The sequence below is a fragment of the Alexandromys fortis genome, unplaced genomic scaffold, assembly GCF_014885135.2.
Source record: "Alexandromys fortis isolate MF-2015 unplaced genomic scaffold, M_Fortis_MF-2015_v1.1 scaffold_171, whole genome shotgun sequence".
Lineage (NCBI taxonomy): Eukaryota > Metazoa > Chordata > Mammalia > Rodentia > Cricetidae > Alexandromys > Alexandromys fortis.
Genome location: NW_026068066.1, coordinates 3,498,363 through 3,515,966, shown reverse-complemented (window position 1 = coordinate 3,515,966; position 17,604 = coordinate 3,498,363). Strand labels below are relative to the sequence as shown.

Below are 17,604 nucleotides of genomic sequence, written 5' to 3'. Positions count from 1 at the left end.
TATCCACATCACATTATTCATATATATGTATATGCCTTCAGCTTGTGAAACAGATGTAGAGTCTCAGCTACTGCTCCAGGATCCTGCTTGCCTGCCACCATGCTACCCACAAAGATTATCATGGACTGTCTTTGGAACCCGAACCCCAATAAACTCTTTCTTTTGTAAGTTGTCTTGGTCACACTATCTCTTCACAGCAATAGAAAAACAAGACACATGGGCAACCTCTCCCCCGTGTCAGAGGTTGAGGAAGCTGCATTATTTGTTCATTGGCTAACTGAGCGTGTAATAGCCAACTGAGCAAGAGATTGCCTATTATTGAGCAAGAGACATTCTCCACGCAAACTAAGAATGTAAGCCAAGTTAGGCGACATAAGCCTATCTCAGCACTTGGAAAATGAAGATGGAGGGTAAAAGGTTCCAGGTCATTGTCAGCTACATAGAAAGTTCCAGACCAGCCTGGACTGCATGAGGTATCACCTAAAACAAGTTAAAACTAAAAACTAAAAATATTTTTCTGCAATAAATTTAATCCTAGGTCATGTTTGCAATAGCACCATTTAATGGCCCCAAATAAATATATAATATTTATGTCTTTATTGATCATTAAATAATATAATACTAATATATCCTGAAAAAGATTGGGGGTTTTCCGGGTGGGTTCTGTGTAACAGCCCTGGCTGTCCTAGAACTAGATACTGTACCAAAAAAGATTTTATTTACAATAGACTAGAAATTCCAAATCACCTTCTAATTAATCCTTGCAGTACCCTTGAGGAGCTGAAAATTCCAAGAACTTTGATTGACTTTTAATTACTGATCAGTAAATAGTGTTTCAAGTCAGTTCCTCATCCTACTGGCCCACTAATGCAGACATCCCTGACGTCCAGAGGTTAGATTTGCAGGATGCTGTCTTCTGAATGTGTGCTCTCAGACTCAACCTCATGAATTTAATCTTAGCCACCTGAACCTTTTAGGTCTTTCTGTAGGCCCCACTGATGTCTATGATACCCGAATTTCACACCTCAGCTAGAGAAAGCAAGGCATCAAATAAGAAGTGAAATTGTGTGACTCAAACATTACGAGGAAGGTTTTGGATCGGTCACATCTATTACTGAAACCAGCAGTATCCCTTTGAGTCCCAGCAAACCCTGGGGTTTCTCGTAAAACTCTAGAGTTTAGAAAATAGTTTCCAGGACTCTGTCCATATAAAGCAACTCATCTAGTGTTTTTCCTAAGTGTTTAACTTCTTCCCAAGTCAAGTCTCAAAGACTGAGTTAAAATTTAAGAAAGTCATAGGAACTTAGCGGCCAAGCAATTGCTGCAGCTATGGGGAGAGCAGGGAGCGGGGACGATGGGACAGCACAAGACTGAGCTTGGAGTAAGAAGCATCCTTAGAACACAGCTGCCCTCTGAACAGTGTCCTTTACAGAGATGAACCGTCCGCACACACTAACTGGGGCTGAGACACTGGATGCTGTGAGGACGCACTTACTACTTAAACGTTGGTTGAGTAAACGGAGGAATAAGTGATAATGGCAAGGGAGTGGGCATCCCAGCAGGGTATTGCACCTCCAGAACTCCCAGAGCAGATGTGCTCATTCTGATAAGGTGTGGCGAGCCAGGTGAGTAGACGGGGTCTTCGGATGTGTGGGAATTTAGCGCCATCACCCAGCTCACTTGAAACTGATATCCTCTTTTCTTGCCCGTGTGCCTCCTCAGCGAGGCATCCACCCAGCTACCCAGGCCAGAAGCCCGGCCACCATGAGTCTCATGGCAAAATATAAAATAATAGAAATGGGTTCATTTAAGATGTAAGAGCTAGCTGGAAATATGCTTAAGCTATTGGCCAAACAGTACTGCAATTAATACAGTTTTTGTGTGATGCTTTTGGGTCTGGGCAGCCAGGAAATGAACAAGCAAGCCTCTGCCTACAGCACACCATATCTACCTTCTCTCAGCCTGGTCCTAAGCCCTGTCTGATTTAACTGGCTGAGATCCCCCAACCCATGATCCCACTTCATCTGCTGTCATCTTGGCATGTCTGATACCTGTGAACACACCAACCTCCCAAACGCAGCTGAGTCACACCTGAGGTCCTAGTCACCAGGGCCATTTCTGCTGCCATGAACTTGACCTAGAAATACAATGAAGAAGGCCAACCTGCACTTTGGTTATCTACTCTGCCATCCTGCGCCTCCATCTCTCGGGAATTTATAAAGTACCATGCCTGGAGACTCAGGTGGAGAAGCAGGAAGTATATTCTGTGACTAAGGGAGTTAAATACCCGTTGGTTCCAAGGAATGTAGACAGAACCATGTCAAGCAAGACTACTCTCTAATAATTTGAGCTGTAAATTAAAATACACACAAATGTGTACATGCACACATAAATGCATGCACATAAATTCACCTATTCATTGGATAAATATTTACATGATGCTCCTATATCCTAGCCACTAGAATAAACACTTGGAGTCAAGAAGGATAGATTGTGTCCCTTTCTTCAAAGACTTTTCAGAGTTGTTGGGAAAACACATCTGGACAGATCAGTACAGAACAATGCACCAAGTGGAAACATGGAGGCACACACAGGGGGACACAAGGGTTTGCAAACAGTAGGAACAGAAGTGGGAAGACGACATGGAGCTCTTACTCCCAGCCTTGCCTTCATCATGATTCCCTAGTAAATGCCGTTCAACCTGAGCTGAAACCCTACCAGGGATACAGTGCTCCCTTGCTCCCCAGCTACCCTAGGGATTCAGTGCTCCCTTGTGACCCAGCTATCACAAGGATACAATGCTCCCTTGTGACCCAGCTATCACAGGGATACAGTGCTCCCTTGCGACCCAGCTATTACAGGGATACAGTGCTCCCTTGTGACCCAGCTATCACAGGGATACAGTGCTCCCTTGCGACCCAGCTATCACAGGGATACAGTGCTCCCTTGTGACCCAGCTATCACAAGGATACAGTGCTCCCTTGCTCCCCAGCTACCCTAGGGATACAGTGCTCCCTTGTGACCCAGCTATCATAAGGATACAGTGCTCCCTTGCTCCCCAGCTACCCTAGGGATACAGTGCTCCCTTGCTCCCCAGCTAACCAACTGCGTCTGTGAACACCTGACAAGCAATTCATATTTAGATTTTCAACAAAATACTGATAATATCCTACACTCTGACTGTTCCAGTACCTCCCGGACCTTGTTCTGTTTTTAAAAGGCTGCCCATAGGTAAGATGGACATCTCTCCATGAATAACAAGATCTCACCCTGTTCTAGTATTCTCCATGCTTATAAAGCTAGGCCTGCTTCTTCGATGAGTCAGGAGTAAGAAGAGCAGCTTAGGCACAGGTGGTGGCATAAATGTACGTGGTCCCACGCAGCAGCTAAATGAAACAACTAATTGAAGCAGGAAAGGAAAGAGACCATGGTATGGGTGGCCTCCTTGATGGCTGAGTTCTTAAATACCTAAGATCCAAGTTTAGATGCCAGGGGGAAAAAGTCAAAGGTGACCTGGACAGTTGAATTGTGGGTACTCTACTCTTTGGGCAGCCTCAAGAGTTTATTCTGGTGAGTCTCAACATCTAAACTTGGAGGATCCTTTTTTCTCTAGCTCAGAATAACAAAAAATGTAGAATAGATATTTGGAGTCTTACTATTCAAAAAATATAATTCTTCAGCACTTAAACTTTGGGAAAAACATGTGAATGTATATTGTGAATGACAGGCTGGGAAGCACTGAGAAGGTCCGAACCGTCTTCCATCCACAATGCTTGGTGACTGAGAGCTGGGCTCCCTATTCCCTGGGCTTCTTATTTGTTTCTGAGAATTCTCCCAAACCATAGAACTGGGTATTCTCAATAACTTGAAAAACATTTCTGACTAGCTTATCCAAATGGGTAGGATGTTTTCAGAGCTCCAGTGGAATTTATTGATGTTAATATTTTGAGTATGCCACTAAATAATTTATAACACTCTCTAAGGAGCCGTGGTAGCAAGCAGATTTTTAGGAAGCCTAATGAAATTAAAAAGTTATGTCTGGCGGCAGTGGTGCATACCTTTAATCCTAGCACTTGGGAAGCAGAGGCAAGCAGATCTTTGTGAGTTCAAGGCCAGACTGGTCTATAAGACTTAGTTCCAAGACAGGTTCCAAAGCTATAGAGAAACCCTGTGTTTAATTTAAAAAAAAAAAGTTATGAACTCAGAATTTTCATCTCTAAAGCAGTCCATGGAGGACAAACCTGGAAGCCTCCATCACAGCACCTTCCCATTCAGACTGCTTCCGGTTCCGTGCGTTCCAGAGCTCCTTATGCTCTTCAGCACAGTCCTTTGCCACTGGAGAATCACACACACACATACACACTCACACACACACACACGTATACACACACACTCACACTCACATACACACTCTCTCTCACACACACACGTATACACACACACTCACACTCACATACACACTCTCTCTCTCTCACACACACACACACACACTCTCTCTCTCACACACACGTATACACACACACTCACACACGCGTACACACTCACATACACACACTCACACACACGTACACACTCACATACACACACACTCACACACACACGTACACAAGGTGATGTTATCACACGAACGTCACCTCCTCAGGACAAAGTCTTATCTTCTCTACCCTTTCCCTCTCGCAGGGAGCATAGTGACCAAGCTGGCTCAGGAAATGCTGCTGAGTAGAGGCAGGCATACTATATTGTCAGCTGAGAAACTCAACTGCTCACATACCATGTTAGGGAGCATTATTTTCAAGTGTGTCACTTTGGTTTACATTGCGTTAACTCTGTGAAGCTGTCTTACTGTGCCTGTCTAAAACATCTGATGGTCCTAATAAAGAGATGAGTGGCCAACAGTGAGGCAGAAGCAAGGAAGGTGGGGTTGGCAGGCAGAGAGAATAAATAGAAGGAGGAAGGAGGAAGAGGAGGAGCAAGAGAACAAGGAGAGGAGGACGTTAGTGGTTAACCATCCAGCTGTAAAGAAAGAAGTAAAGAAAGGTATACAGGAAGAGAGAAAGATAAAAGCCCAGAGGCAAAAGGTAGCCAGGGTAAGTTAAGGAAAGATGGCAGGAAACAAGCCAAGATAAAGCCAGGCATTCATAGCTAAGAATAAGCCTCTGTATGTGATTTATTTGGGAGCTGGTGGTGGGTCTCAAAACTCCAAATGAGTAAAACATCACTCAACAATAGCACAGTTAGAACAGCAATAATAGCAAAATCTCTGCCATCAAATTCTCTCATCCTGGTAGTTCTATGTCCAGCTACAAATTGATAACAAAGAGAAGGGAAAAGTGTTTGAAGAGACTGCGTTCTCGCAGTGTTTTCTCATTGTATTGACCCAGCAGGAGACTCTGCCCTGAACTCAGTTCTTCCAGTGTGTGGAAGAAAGCTCACAGTGCCTCTTCCATCCTGAACACAGTTTGGGGAAAACTCGATGCCAGCTAAAGAACACACAAAGCAATATGCAAATGCACAGCAACTCATCTTGGCAAATTTGCTCCGAGCCATCACTTGCTATTCAGCACTGAAATTCAGGTTGGCTCTTCAAGCTGTGAGGTGCAAGTCCATGGGAGGCAGGGTAAATCGTGGTTAGCAGCAAGGATTTGGGGATGGCTCTGAAGCTAAATCACAGTCACCACCCACTAGCAGTAGTCTTGAGCAGGATAACCTAACCAAGCCCAACTTTTTTTTTTCATTTGTAACATGAGATCATATGTAACATATGATCATCAAGTCATTGTAGGACTCAAATGAGAAATGTCTGTAATGTACCTACTACAAATGCTGACCACACTAAAAAAGAAAAGAAAGGAAAAGAAAAGAAAAGAAAAGAAAAGAAAAGAAAAGAAAAGAAATCGTCCACTAAGGGTAGCCACTGCTCTTGGTTGCCATTGGTAACACTTAAGTGTGCCTTGGTCCTTTTTGTTCCACGGCGAGTCAGCATGACCTGGGAAGAGTCTTTGAAGGCAACCGTTTACCTCGGTGGAAGGGCTGATGGCTGGAGTACTCGTCTCTGGAAGAAAATTCGTGGAAAAAGCGGGTAAGAGTGCAGCTGTCCCGTGTGCCAGTTCTAGACGGGGAGGAGGAAAGCAAGCCAGGAAAGAGCAGCGGAGGCAAAGGGGTGGCGCAGTGCCGCAAGGGCTTGCGGGGCAGAGCCATAAACAGCATCCCCGGACACGGGGAGCTGGAGACCACTGCAGAGGATTAACTGTCTCATTAGAGAAGGCCTGGGGCTGAAATCTGGAGACAAACAGCCAGGGCTCTGATTACAAACCAAGAATAGAGTGTTAGCAGATCTTCCAGCGTGAGGCTATGGCTCATTCTCAAATAATGACAGGCATATCTGAGTTGGAGGGGAAAATAAGTTACCATTCAAAACAGCACTAGGAGGGACATATATTATTTTGAATTTTCTAATCCCTGCGTGCTTTAGCCATCTTGGCTGAATACAACAGAATGCCACAGACTTAACATTTAAGCGACAGCAATCTATGTCTAGCTCTTGTGGAGGGTGGGGAATTCTAGAGCCAGGTGCCAACTGCCTAATTGCCACAGAGGAGGCCATTTTCCACTTGCTCCGTGTGTCCTCACAAGGTAGAGAGGAAGAAGGGAGCTTCTGCCTGTCCCCTTGTCCCTTTTCTTACAAGGGCCCTTACTATTGTGACACCTCACTCTATGATCTCACATAAATCCAAAGGCCCCACCTCTAACCACCACCACCGGGAGGTCTAGACCCTTACCATGTGAACTGGAGTTAGGAGGGAAGCAAACACTCAACACGCAAGTATTCATTTTAAAAAGTAATACAGGGGAATTCTTTTTCATTTTTCCATTTCCGTGTGTGTGTGTGTGTGTTTGCATGTGTGTGGGGGTGCATGTGCACATGCGTCTACCTGCACACAGAAGTCAATGGTTGTCAGGGAAACAGGGTCTCTCCACCAGAACCAGAGCTTGCAAGCATGGCTCTCCTCTCTAGCAGCTTGCTCTAAGGTCCCCATCTCCACTGTCAGCTGGAGTTACAAGCAGGCTGTCACTCATCATTTTGTGTGTATTCTGGAAATGCGAACTCTGGTCTCCACACACCTGTAACCAACACTCTCACTGCTAGGCAATCTCCCCAGCCCCATCATTTCAGTAATATATTTTATTTACTCTACATAGTCAAAATAGTATTTCTCTATGTGATCAACAGAAGACAATATTAATGTAAATGCCAGGTTGTCTATCACACAAGATTTGAAGGCCAATGTACATTTTCATAGCACATTGAACTAAATTACTTCTCAAGGCTGACTAGCTACACAAAACCAGTATTCAACACCAAGGGCGAAACGAACACCATCTCCCTGCTCTTCCCAGCTGACGGGACCTTTGAGAAGTCTAGATTCCTGCAGTCAGAAGAGGACTTTGGAGATGTCTGGATGTGGGGACACCCCATCTTCCTGCCAGCCTTTCTTCCCTCAGCATCTCACTCCACTCTAGGAATGCATACTGCAATGACATCCATCCTGTAGGTCATGTGCCGGAGGCTGATTTAGCACACGACTTGGACAGGCTATGCATGATGCAAGCTCTATCTGCTCTCCACGCTCAAGAACACACCTCTCAGCTCACTTTCAAAACTTTTTTTTTTTTTAAATATTTTTATTTATTTATTTATTATGGATACAATATTCTTTCTGCATGTATGCCTGCAGGCCAGAAGAGGGCACCAGACCTCATTACAGATGGTTGTGAGCCACCATGTGGTTGCTGGGAATTGAACTCAGGACCTTTGGAAGAGCAGACAATGCTCTTACCCTCTGAGCCATCTCTCCAGCCCTCAGCTCACTTTCTTACTTCAAGCCCATGGTGGCTTTGTTTCCCTTTCCTGCTGCTGCTCCCCCCCTTCCCTCTGGCCCTATCAACCGCAGGGACACATACCTTCACAAACTAATAGACGTGCCTATGGTTACCTAGTATGGAAAACCTCACCCAACCAGAGGCGGACCCACTGTGAGGTAGGCCAAGCAGATATGTCAAGAACACTCGCTCAGGATGGAAAAATCACCGGGAAAGATGCACAGAGTGGAGCAGAGAAGGGAAGAGCTATCTGCACTTACCTTCCAGCCCCGCCTTGGGTTTCCGCAGGCAGGAGCACTAGAAACCAGACAGAGAATTCTTCAGCCTCTTCCCCAGACCAGGCGTCCAGCTTTTATTAGAACAAAGTGGCTCCCCAGATAAAAGATGTTTGAAAACTTGCTCTATGAGGAGCTCAGAGCAATGAATTCCTACCTCCTGATGCCAGTCACAGCACAGGAACAGCTGTCCAGCCAATACTAATATTTGGTGCAATTTCTCACGGTCATGGCTAGGATAGGTTCTTTGTAGCCTCTTATGTAGAGGAAGCTTGGTTAAAAGAGGCCAGCCCCAGAAGTGAAGAGTTGTGCACAATTTGAACATAGTTTGCCCACACCTTCCCTTGTGCTTATTTGAGTTGAGTTTCATGTCAACACAGCAGAGAAGGGAGAGCTCACTCGGGAGTGTGGTACCAGATCACTATATGCTGGGAATGTCTTACCGTGGTGGCGTTCTGGGGACCCTGCGATGCCTTTCATCCCCTGCAGCAGATGTTCTCATCTTCCGTTATGCATCAGAGCTTTCTAGGGGACTTTTAAAGTATGCTAATGGGCTGAATCCAGAGCATCTTCCGGGGGTGGTCCCCAGGCCTCCATGTCTCCCTGAAAGCTCCCCAAGCTATTCTAATATGGAAGACCCGAGTACAGAATAAGACCCCCTACAGGCCTACGTTTTCAGCAGACATTGTTTTCTGTTATGAAAGAAATGCACATGAAATGCTTGTTTGTTGGCTTTCAGGAAAACAGGCAGTGAGTGTGACCCAAAGGAGCAGTCTCCCTCACCGGTAACACCCCAACAGTTTCTCCCCAGTTGTAACTGTTGCTGTGTCTTGGTTTCATTTCCAATGATTTCCTTTGCCTATGCAGATGTGGATGCGCACATAACATCGATAATAACATTCACTGTGAAGCTGAAAGAAAGCAGTGTGCTCTTGTAGCTGAAATAAACTATTGGTCAAAAAACTTTGATGCAAGCTAGGCATAGCATCATAGACTTCTAATCTCAGCACTTGGGAGACGGAGGCAGGCAGATCTCCGTGAGTTCAAGGGCAGCCTGGGCTACAGAGTGAGACTCCCACTAAAGTAACAAAACTGATGTTGTCGTTTTGGTTTAGGCAAAACTAACATTCCAAATGCATAGGAAGAGGCTAGGTGGACAAGTCTACCCTATGGAATGCGGTTACAGAGCACATGGCTCTTAGGTGTGGATACTCAACCTTCTTCCTAAGTAAAGTGGCGGGAATATTTGGATAGCCCTCAAAATATAGTTAGCAAAATACAAGTTATACTGAAGAATTGCAGTCATTAAAGTATATTAGTGCTGTAAGACTATAAGAACCGCCTGGAAATCATGCTGATTTATAAATTATAAAGCAGTTTATAAATAGAGTCCAGTTATAGAGGAAAGGCACACCCATACTAAACTCACACAAAGGAAGGGCCAGGAGGGGCCACAGACTTTGAGTTCAGACCCTTGCAGAGAAGAAAGGGAAATTTCATACCAGGTTGTTTGTTTGTTTGTAAGACTTTCTTTATGTACCCAAGGCAGGCCCCCAACTTTCAGCAACTCTCCTATCTCAGCCCTCCAAGTGCCAGGATTCCAGGCATGCCACCAAGCCCTGCCCAACTTACTTTTGCCAAAGTGCAAAACGAACTCAATGAAAGAGGTTTAGCCCTTAAAAAAAACAGTGCTAAAGAATTTTGACAGATTTACACTTTTCCTCCAAATTAGCTTGAATTTAACCTGATATTTCATAAAAACCAAAGCAAAGTAGATAAAAATGTAAATGCAATATGTAAAGCTACAACTCTTTTAGAAAACTTGAGAATCTTCAAGAATTATGGCTCGGTAAAAGGTTAAATCTTACAATATGAGCATCAGAGGAAAACGTGAGAGGCTGGGATGTGACATGCTTGAGGGGTATTTGATAAAAATGAAAACAATGATAAAGTAAACTTTATCAAAATTAAATACTTGTTTTATAAAAGATTATAGAGTTGGGGAATGTATCTGCAAATACATGATAAAGGGCTTGTTTCTAGACTACATATATTATATATATACATGTACACATGTATATATGCAGTAAAATTGTGGAGTTGTTAAAGAGGCAAACTACACAAATACACATTCACTGAAAGTCCATACTGACAGCAAATAGCCAAATTAAAACCCACTAAGCAAGCACAGAATAAAACCACAGTAAGAGATCATGAGTAAAATTTAAAAAAATAGTGATAATGCAAATGTAGGCAAAGATATAGATTCCATTATCATACATGGCTAATGGCAATATAATAACCCTTTCTCCTGAAAAGATAGTTTGGAGCTCAGTTTCCCACCGGAATCAGATGCACCACCTTCATCATTTATGGCAGAGAAGCGACATTTCCCCTTAAGTGATGCTAGCAGCAGCTTTATTTGGTGTTAGGGTTTGTATGTCAAGTGTCCCCCATAGGCTCACGCATTTGAGCACGTGGTCCCCAGCTCATGGAGCCATTTTAAAACGTTGTAGGACCTTTAGGAGGGGTGAATGTCACTAGGGGAAGTGGCTCCCTGTGGAAAGGCTTCTGGACTTTATAGCTCCACCCACTTCCTGTCTCCTCTCTGCTTCCTGACTACAGCTGTTTAGTGACCACTGCTTCAAGCCTGTGCCACACCTTTCCAGCCATGAGGGACTGCTTCCTGCAAACAGTAACCAAAGTGCTTCACGCTGAGTGCTTGGTTGAACCAGTGAGGAAAGTAACTAATGCATTTGTAATAAACAAAACATAGAAACAGCTTTCAACTTCTCCAGTGGGCAGGAGGGCAAATAAGCAGCCTGCTACAGTGTAGCAGCTGCGCCCTGCAGTGCCTCTCCCTAAAGAAAGGATCAACAGGGATAAGTGCAGAAATTTGACGGTCATCAAGCTTACACTCCACCTGGGCAAAACCAGCACTACATGAACTCCTTCATAGCACGCTTAGCAAACACATGATAGAGACAACAGGGCTTCGAGGAGCTGGAAACAGGAGGAGAAACAGGTCTGCCTTATGCCACAGCTTCATAGCGTATTGAGGTGGTAGTTACATAAAGCTCATGAAACAAAATCGCACACAATTACACACACACACTGACACAATGGAGTGCAAGCAGTTGTTGAAATCGGAATGACAGTGGACTGTACCAGCATCAGTGACCTAGTTCTGATACAGCACTGTGATTATACAGACGGTTAACTCTGAGTGAGGCTTGGTGACGTAGACCACAGACTTCTAGGCCTATAAATATTTCATAATAAAAGATGTAAAATACATGAGTCAGCCATTCTTTAATGGTCAGAATGTCTGTAGCATGCTTGGTCTAGAACGCTTGTGTGACCGGGCCTAATGAAACCTGCCTGCCATGAATTAATCAATAGATTAAATTTTCATAGATTAAAATTTGTTATTCCCAAGGTATAAATAAAGAAGGTGGCCTGGACATTTACCTCGTTCCCTCCAGAGTGGTGCTGTCCTTACTCTGGCTGTCTCATCAAAGCGGAAGCTGGGAGCTGGAAAACTGAAGTTTTCTGGAGCCCCTGGACTCAGGATTCCTGTTAAAGTCACCCACCCTCACGGTCTCCCTAAATAGAACTCTGTGTGTGCACGTCAAGGACAGGGTTGAGGCTGGTGTCTTCCTCTCCCACTGAATGCAGAGATCACTAGTTCATCTAGATTGGTTGACTAGTAAGCCTCAGATCTGGGATTTCAGGCACACACTACCACACCATGCTTTTATGTGAGTGCTGGGGTTTGAACTTAGGTCCTCACAGTGTTAGTCCTTTACTAATGAAAAGGACTTAACCCAGAATTTTAAAAATAATAATGACTCAAATGAGTGAGCTTTGAACTACTCAATGTCAGTTACAGGGGTAAGAAGAGGGTTAGAAGATGGCTAGTAAGACATCAAAGTTACATGGACTCACATCGCCCAGCAAGATTTGGTACCTTTAGAAACACATTTGTGATGGTAAGAGGAAAAATCTGGGTATGAGGATGGATACTCACAAGGCAAGTATTCAGTTGAATGTAAATATTAATTGAAGGTTCATTTTGGGCACTGTGACCATGACTATAATGCCCTGGGTTTATCAGAGATACTATGATTTGGGGGTGATGGCAGCACTCTTATATGTACCATAGCAACATGATCATTGTTACAGTTACAAGTGTTTACTCATGTAACATGTATGTGTGGGGACCTGTGCAACTGTTAGTTACCCTGCAAACATCATCTTATTAATTTTCACAAGCTCATGGTGCAATGACATCATCATCAAGACTTGAAAGATGAGGGAAAGAAGGCAAGAAACGCCTCCATACTGTCGTGGGTCAGCCAACTAGAAAGAGCAGATTCTGACTCTAGCCACCAGACTTCAAAATCACTGCTGTTAGCTACTGACCTTTGTGTCTTCTTTAAGACTTGTTCATAATCCTTCTCTTTACTGTTTTTTCTAGGGGTGTCATTTTCTATTGGAATATTCCCTAACTTCATTTTCTCTCCATTGTACCTGCTTCCTCTAAAAAAAAAAAAAAATGCATGTGAGGATGAGATGGGGCCTAAAGGACAAGGCAAGACAGAGCTTCTGTAATCTCCACTTTAAGAGAGTTGGGTGTGTAGCAGATGGACAGAGAAGCTGTGACATGTGACCTGTGTCAGGGGAGCTTTCTTAATAATTTTGTCCCAATGATAAAACTTGTTAGCAAAGTTACTGACTTTCTCAAACTTTTGTCAAACAAGAATTGTTGACTCTGTAAAGTTTTCCTACAAAAATAGACACGAATAATGACCTTGGGTTTTTGAACCAAAGAGACCTTGGAATGGGTTCTTCTGTCCCTTCCACCAGCTTAGGAGCTCTACCCAGACTGGTGTCTGAGTAAATGAGGCTGACACTCCACTCAAGCTACCTAATGCTGCGTAAACCACCCCCAAGTTTGAACAACACAAATTATTATCTCCCGGGTTCTACGGGTGGCTGGACTGTCCAGGGTGGTCCTCAGCCCCACCATGTGGGTCCTCCACACCGCAGGGTGGCTCTCAATCCTACCGTGTGGGTCCTCCACACATTAATCCTCTGACCACAGTGGATCTACAGTCACCGAAGGCTCCTATTCCTACTTAGCTGGGTGAATGGAAAGTCCCAGAGCTACCTCAGCTTCTTTACCACAGCCTCTCCATGCCTGTGGGAGATTTGGGCTTTCCAGGCCATGGTGGTGTGAAAGCAGTGGTCTTCATGGACCTGGACTAGCTTGTATCAGCTTGTACCAGCTCCTAAGAGCTGATCTCTGTACCTTCCACCTGTGTCCAGGATGCCACTTAGGTAGCTTGCAATGGCCACCCAAGGAGTGTTGGCGCCATCAAAACCGGCAAACATAAAATTCAAGTTGGGTATTTATTTCCCAGAAGCCAGTTCAGCAGCACATGACTTTTCATGGTGGCTGACATCCCCCTGAGTTAGAGGTGAACAAGTGCAGACAGAGCTGCAAACCATCCTAGGTCTGGCTGTCCCTAGATATCACATTCTTTTTATCTTATTAGCCAAGCAGCTTCCCAAGGCTAGCTCAGGTTCAGTGAGAAAAATTTCCATCAATCTTTCACGGAAAAGGCAGCAAAGAACCCACTCAGAGAAGACATCCAGAGGTGTGATCAATGAACAAGTGAATGAGCTTGCCTTAAAGCACAAACACAGTTATCACTGTGTTCACTGAAAGCGTAAAAGACTTCTGGAAGGTTGATTCTTCAATATCAGAGAATCCTATATGATTTTTAATTTCTAAGAATTCTGAACATAAAAGTGCTAGATATGAATGTGTCCCTCTGTCATCAGGCACATAGGCACCGCCCACTCAAGCCCCTCCTACATTTTCAGTGGCTACTGTGTCTGTTACAGCTTCTGCTTGCTTGCTGTCCTCAGTGTTCTGTGCTATTTGTTGGGTCCTGTCAAAGTGTTCCTCTATGTTTGTTGCTGTGCCTCCTTCCTGTTGTGCCACATACAGGTAAATATCATACACACACACATACTGTTACAGTGAAAGATTACAAACCTTCAGAGAAAAGGTAAAGAAAAAAATAGCCAGCAGTTCTTAACTGCCCAGCATGGCCAAGACCAGGCCAAGAGTGCGTAGGCCCAGCCTGGTCAGGTTTCACAGGCCTATAATCCCAGCTACTTGGGAAATTGATGCAGGAGGATCCTATCTGGGCTACAGTAAGTTTAAATTCAGTTTGGGCAACTTAATGAGACCTGCCTCAAAATAAAAACTAATACCGGCAGTCAGGATGCTGAGGCAGAAGGCTCTCTGTGAGTTTGCGGCCAGTCTGAGATACACAGCAAATGCCAGGGACGGCAGGGTTACATAGCAAAAATAATCATTTTAAAAAGCTGGTCTTGGTTTCCCTCAGGACTGTGCCAAGTACTTGTGTGGGGGAGTCCTATGGCAAGAGATACAAGGTCTGCAGGTCAGTATTCTCTGGACAGTGGCTCAGCTTTCTTTCCCAAATTCCATTCATTGTCTGTTGTCGTCTCCGTGACAACCTAGAGATGCCTTTATCAAACCTTCCAAAGGTGGAGGATCTCTATGAGTCAATCAGTGACAGTGTAACTCGGGGACAGTGTTGCAGGGAGAGTTTCCCGGTCTTTGGAATCACTGTATTCACTCGCGCACACACACGCATGCACGCTCTCTCTCTCTCACACACACACACACCCTTCATGCCCCTTTCCTTAGAACTTGCACAGACAGGCACTTGGCTATGTTTGCTCACTTCTGCTAAGCATGCAGCCGCACAGCCGTTATTTACCTGAGGTACCTGCATGTCAGGGCAGGGATCCTGGGCCCCTTTGTCTCTTGCTACATGCCTGAGGAAGAAGGAAAGCATTCAAGCCAGCTAAAGAACAAACCGAGGCTTGCCACATAGCTGCTGTCCTTCTGCACCCCAACTCTGTAGGGGTTGGCTCAAGTCAGTGGTCCAAAAGGCAAAGGAAGGGTGAAGGCTACCAGCCCAACCCAGGCCACTTCTAGCTACCTCATCAGTTAAACCATAACTTGTAGAGAGGCACCCAAGTCAAGCCCCAGTCTCAGCGCGCTGTCCATTACGAGGCTCAGAGTTGAACCACCCAGCCAGTATGGGCTACACTACTGGTGAGGATCAAGGACCCCCCCACACACCCTCCGTCAAACCAGTGTCTCCTGACCTTACTCCATTATCCCCAGGGAAGCCCTCCAAAGTCCCTTGAACCCACTGTCCCTGGGTGGAAACTTACTAAATAAAAACGTGCTTGCTTACCTGAGAGAAGGTTCTGGTGACCAGCCGTGGAAAAAACACTAAGTTCTAACAGCAGTGACAGGGACTAACAAATAAGTCAGCTCAGTTTTAAAAGGAGAAAGGTGACTTCATCCCTGGTGCCGTAGAGTTTAAAAAGAGCAACGAGTGCTCGCTGACCGAGCCAACTCTGCCTCCCTCATCCGCAGTGACTCCATCCAGAGCCACAGTCATTGCCCAGACACGCTCAGCCCGCACAAGGTGGAGCGCTGGAATCCTAGCTCTGTTGTTTCCAAGCCTCTCAAGGTCCCGAAGCACCAATCAGTAGCCTCGGCCTCGCGGGTCCAGGAGGAAAGTCAGGCACTTTCTTCCCTGAGCCATGTCATTATCTCCCAAGAATCCAGCTCTAAAACACCGGCACTCTAAGGAAAGAAAACAGGTAGTTAGCTATCTGAGAGGAAAAAAAAAAAAAAAAAACTGGGAAAGTGTTGGGGAGGAGGAACGAGTGAGGGAGTCCTGTCTTGCTGAGGAGTTCTTGGAGCTCCTGGGTATGAGAGCCCACGAAGGTGGCAAACTTTGACTGGACTTTGCAGGGGGAAAGTATTCATTTAAGCAAAGAGGCCCATCTAACAGAGAAGGCTGGGTTTCTTTTTCTTTTACTCACACAACTGCGTGTTTGGTCATTTGTCATATTAACAAATCCATCCTAAATGTGTCCACATTCTACCGGAAGGGAAAGGACATTTACATAAGGAAATCTGAGGTTTGTGTGCTGAACAGAGGCTGCAGCAATTGGGGTTCTAACATGAGAGTCGGGTCACGCTGAGTTGTGGCTCAGTGGGCCAGGAGGCACCTGTTGATGCCAACACCATGGTCTAGCTGGGGTGCCGAGTGGTGATGGCACTCAGTGGTGATAGAACAGAGGGTTGAGCTGAGCAGCTGACGGCCTCTTTACATCTGTGTCACGGGAACTTAAGGGGAATCTAGGGCACTGGACATGTATTCGATTTCTTGCTGAGCTATTCCGAGGCTTTGCCATCTCTCTGTGCCAAGTGTCATTGCAGAGAAAACAAGAAAATATCTCTATCCAATCAAATATTGCATTTGAATTTAACAGTAAAAGTGGGAGTTTTTGAATTCTGAAGGGACTTGGAATGCTTCTGTTTAGGGTCCAGATAATGTCCAAACAGAAGAGGGTTGGAATTTTATCAATGATAAGATCTTTTGAGGCAGGGACCGTTTTTGTTCAGTTCATCATAGCCTCAGAGTTTAGTTGGGAGAGAGGTATCAGCTCAGTCCTTTCCATGTTTCTCGAATAAACCTGCTGGGAACGCTTAAAGTCACCATCCTGTCACTAAGGCCATTCTAGAGGACAGATGCCGGTGTTGTGGTATGCAGGAGACCCTGGTCCTCAGTGTTGTCTCAGCTTTCAGGCTCCCTACCAAATCCAGCGGATTGAAGGAGCTCAGTTTCTGGACTAGGACCTCCTTTCAGACCTCATGTCCTGACACTTACAGGACCTAGGACCAGGACATGGTCCTCAAGGATAGACAACCTGCTGGTTGCCTTTGTGGTCTATTAAAATTTTCAAACGTGATGGAAGGGTGAGCTGGCCCTACAGTGAGCATGCGCAGACAGCTGGTCCTACACCGAGCATGCGCAGACTTGCCCTGAGTAGTTTGATCAGTAGTGTCTCTGCTTTGGTCCTTTGAGGCTCCTAACTCTCAAACATTTCCCTTGACACTTATGAGTGAAATTATTTTTAAATTATAATTTACAAGTTCTTTCCTGATAATATATAAAAACGCAAACGACCAGTATGCTAATCTTGGGTCTGGCAACTTTGCTAAATTCATGTCTGGAATGTCTGAGTATGCAATCACGGCATCTGACGTCATTTATGCCTTTCTGAACAGCAAATGTCCTTTTGATTTATTAACGACTGAGGTCCTGCTGTCCAATATTGAAAAAAAAAATATGTTGATAGTTGGTGTCCTTGCCTTGCTCCCAATTTTAGGGAAAGAGTATTCAGTATTTCACAAGTATGATGTGGGCTGAAGGTCTTTTGCAAGTAATTTGCCAAAATTGAGGTTGCTGCCTTCTACTTCGGGCCTGCTACAAGCATTCATTACAAATGGGCACTGAGCTTCCCTGAATCTATAAAA

General features: G+C 44.9%; 1 protein-coding gene across 2 annotated transcripts in view; it reads right to left on the bottom strand.

Annotated features, from left to right (window-relative positions):
- Nucleotides 1-15,699, bottom strand: part of Amotl1 (angiomotin like 1) — a 117,418-nt gene extending 101,719 nt beyond the window's left edge. The window contains exon 1 of one of the 2 annotated variants that reach the window (XM_050120603.1): nucleotides 15,464-15,699. The gene's annotated coding sequence lies outside the window, so the exon portion shown is untranslated. Of the gene's footprint in view, nucleotides 1-14,977; nucleotides 15,008-15,463 lie in introns of those variants that run through there. The other variant, XM_050120604.1, reaches the window with a different exon arrangement.
- Between the last annotated feature and the right edge of the window lie 1,905 nt (nucleotides 15,700-17,604).